The sequence below is a fragment of the Centruroides sculpturatus genome, unplaced genomic scaffold (genome assembly GCF_000671375.1).
Source record: "Centruroides sculpturatus isolate CEXI.00-Female unplaced genomic scaffold, Cexi_2.0 scaffold108, whole genome shotgun sequence".
Taxonomy (NCBI): domain Eukaryota; kingdom Metazoa; phylum Arthropoda; class Arachnida; order Scorpiones; family Buthidae; genus Centruroides; species Centruroides sculpturatus.
The window spans coordinates 156,978-161,204 of record NW_019384344.1 but is presented as its reverse complement, the minus strand read 5'-3'; positions in this window follow the sequence as shown (position 1 = coordinate 161,204).

The window sequence follows — 4,227 nt, the reverse complement described above, 5'->3', positions numbered from 1 at the left end:
CAAAAAAATATACGTATTTTGGAAATGTTGAGTCGAATTAGTCTAGAATCGATTAATTTTATGAAAGAAAACCTTTCAAACAGCCGTAGTCCGTAAACTATGATTCCTACAAAATTGATTCATAAAGAACGGAACGTATCTACCGTCTTATAGGGGGATCTACTGTATTTACAGGTATTGGAGTTTTAATCTCAATTGTAAAGGCTTCTGATTTATCAGCATTTTTCGAATCTAATTCTATTAGTTTCATTTATATAAAACAGAATTCTCATTAAACTCGCTCGGTTCTTGTGTAAATGAGTATAAAACTTCAATGGGAGATTTTCCTTTATTTTTTTCTACTATGTATTTCATGCAATAGTAACCACATCTAACAGATGTAAGATTCTGAATAAAACTAGAGTTATATCTTATTTCTTTTCTAGATGTTTTTAAATATTTTATGATTTCTTTTGGAATTATCTCTTTTTTCAATCTTACATTTTTTAACTTATATACTCCAAAAGGATCGAAGAATTCAATGAAGTGATATTTGGGATCATTATAATAACAAACCCAGTGTGTACCATCTCCAGTTGAAATATCTAAATTAATTATACCGTTTTCAAATTTTCTAATTGTTTTCGGTAANAACGGAACGTATCTACCGTCTTATAGGGGGATCTACTGTATTTACAGGTATTGGAGTTTTAATCTCAATTGTAAAGGCTTCTGATTTATCAGCATTTTTCGAATCTAATTCTATTAGTTTCATTTATATAAAACAGAATTCTCATTAAACTCGCTCGGTTCTTGTGTAAATGAGTATAAAACTTCAATGGGAGATTTTCCTTTATTTTTTTCTACTATGTATTTCATGCAATAGTAACCACATCTAACAGATGTAAGATTCTGAATAAAACTAGAGTTATATCTTATTTCTTTTCTAGATGTTTTTAAATATTTTATGATTTCTTTTGGAATTATCTCTTTTTTCAATCTTACATTTTTTAACTTATATACTCCAAAAGGATCGAAGAATTCAATGAAGTGATATTTGGGATCATTATAATAACAAACCCAGTGTGTACCATCTCCAGTTGAAATATCTAAATTAATTATACCGTTTTCAAATTTTCTAATTGTTTTCGGTAATAGATCAATCGTAAACATAGCTCTAAAACCTTCTTCATTTTTTAAATTATTATTTCTCGTCTCATTGGATATTCCCAATTCTGAATCACTCCTTTCCCCTTTAATTTGAAATTTGGCTATATTGGACCTAAAGGGGCTTTGGTAAGAAGGAGACCACCGTTTTTTTTTATTACATCCTGATCCAGTTACTTTATCTAAAGCTTTTCTAGCTCCCCATCCTTCTGCACCTGATAAAGCTCCTATAGCCAAAGTGGTTAGAATAGGAATTAAAAATGGTAAGAAGCCTCCATTCTTTTTAAATTGAGTTCTACTTATTTTTATCCTCTTTCCTTCATTGATATTTTTTATTTGAGTTTTTGTTAAAAACGTATCATGATTAGGAGGTTTAGCTTTATCAATTTGTAAATATATTTCTTCATCATTCTTAAAGGCTGATTTCAATTTATTTTTTTTTAGATTCGCTGAGATAGATTCTGACCTTAATATAATTACTCATTTAATTAAATAAAAATTTTGAATAATATTCTTTCACTGTATCAGCTGTTATTTCTCCTGAATTTAATAATAGATCTAGAATTTCAACAATTTTATTATATACTTTTTTATTTCCACCTAACAGTTTATCAGTTAATTTATCTACTTCACTAACTAATTTTTCGAACTAATAAATTAGCGAACATCTAATGTATGTTGTAAAATTTAAGTTATGATTGCCATATATTTCTATCAGTTACATACATTAAATTCCATTAAATTTCTATCAATTACATTGAGGCTTCCAGTTATTTGCTCCTCTTAAAGCTTTCCAGAACGTTTTCTTTGATATCTCGAATTACTCTTGATGGTTTCTTCAGTAGTTTTAATTATTGTTTATCCTATACACAATAATGAAAAGTTTCATTTTTAATATTAAATAATTAATAATATATGAATCAGAAAATATCAGTTTTCAATTACTTGCTCCTGAAAAATGTTCTCTTTCGATCTTTCACAGTTTTTGTTATTATTTTTCATCGTCATATTTAAAAGTTATCAACAATACGATGTGACAATAAAATTAAACTAAACAAGGAAATACGTTACCTTATTGATATGATGGTTTTGTAAATTTAAGTCAATTAAATGTAAAAGTGTTGATGGACATTCTATTCGTCATTTAAACCGCACCAATTCAGTGATTTTGCTAAGCACCAAAATAGGATGCTCTGTTGCAAATTTACTATACGAAGGTTAGGAATTAAACATATATGAAACATCAGCAATCTACCAGTAAATCACAGAAGTAAAACGCTAAACTATCTGGCATATCGAAATTAAATTTATCTTTGTCCTAAAACATAACCTATACGAAAAAAATGTTGTTAATTCTTGTGCTGGCACGATAGTTCCGAACGAAACAATAATTTACTTTATTCCATTGAGTGGCCATAATATTCTTCACAAAATGCAGTCGGGCAGATTTGTGGTCGGCCTTAAGAAAGGGGCACTTCTCATTCGGAACTGAACAATGTTGTTGTTGTTGTGTAAAACCATTCGACGGTTTCGTGGTGTACTTTGATACTCAAATCGACACGAATTTGAAGCTTGGACGCAGTAAATAAAAGGCGGCATTATCAGTTCCTCTGCGGTCTAGCATCGTAAGCTTTGAAACACGTCCACTTCAATGTTTTTGTCCGTAATTTGCAGAATTTGACAAATAATGCTTAACGACCTTGTTCGAACTCTTGATGCAGTTGCTATTACCTGGTGATTTAAACAAATGCTTCTCAAATCTACAATCTATTCTTTCTTAAAGTCTATTAAATGGGTACCACGAAATATGATAGAAAAACATACGACAAATGAGGCGGTTCTATACTTGTGTGGCAGTACGTAGATTGAATTCACCACTATTCCGCAGTCAGCCACGAATTAGAGGCTCAAATTTCCTAAAATACGTTTTTATTTTGCATATTGTTTTCTTTCTGTTTGGTAGCTTCGTCTACAAAATACAAAGAAATTCCTCAAGAAACCGCCATCCGAAAAAAAAAATTACCATCCACAAAATCCGAAATACCATCCAATATTTAAGTGTCACAGATGTAAATTAAACCTGGTAGCTACTAGAACTATTGGTTCCGTGTATAAAAACAGAACAGAACTAAATGTCAGCGATCAGTGATTTTATGCAATCGGCAACTGGTTGGCCAGAAAGATCAGTTAATTGAATTCTGAAAAAGTTGTCGACTTTGAACTGAACATGCAACTGATCCAGAAAATACTTAGAATCATTATAACGTTAAACAATGTACAGAGTAACATTTAGTTTAGTGTCAAGACATGTTCTTATATGAGCAAGAAGTTATTAAATAAAATATGAGCAGGTTCAGTATTATGAAAACAAATTTCGGAAAGATTCCTGACAGAACAAAGAACAGAAATTATTAGAATTTCTTTACATCCAAACATGCGCTTTGCCTAGATTAATGGCGTCATTAGGCATCAAAACGCTATTATTATTATCAGCGATCCAGCAGAGAAAGGTAGTTCATCAGCTTGTGTAGTTAAACAGATCTGTGATTCGCATGTGTAGCGTATTACAATTACTCGTCACATGATATTTATCCTGTCCATATACATTCAATTATTAGTTAAATATTAAGCTTCTTTCCTTTATTGTTATTATTGCAAATATGAATAATAACAAAAATCTCATATAATGACAATGTTTTCAGCTTTAAAGAGAAATTTGTACATTCTTAACTGTATTTACTCGTTATGTCATACTGTAATTATTATTTTTATTTGAAGGGTCGTGTTTCAGCAGCCACTTCAGTCATTATGTAATTATGATAAGAATAAATAAATGAAATATTTTCGAATGTACTGTACTTCTACTGTACTACGTGATATCTGTTTCCGTACTTACTCTAATTTTTTATATTATGTCTTTTTCTTTCTTCATGCTTTTTTCGTTTTATTTCTACTTTTGTCATTCATATGTACCAAATATGTGAAACTACTGAACACGGGCCGTAGGTGCGTAACTGACAAATAGACTATTTTTACGTCATGTTACATTTAAAGTAACCGTTTTTTCTCATAAAAGTCGTT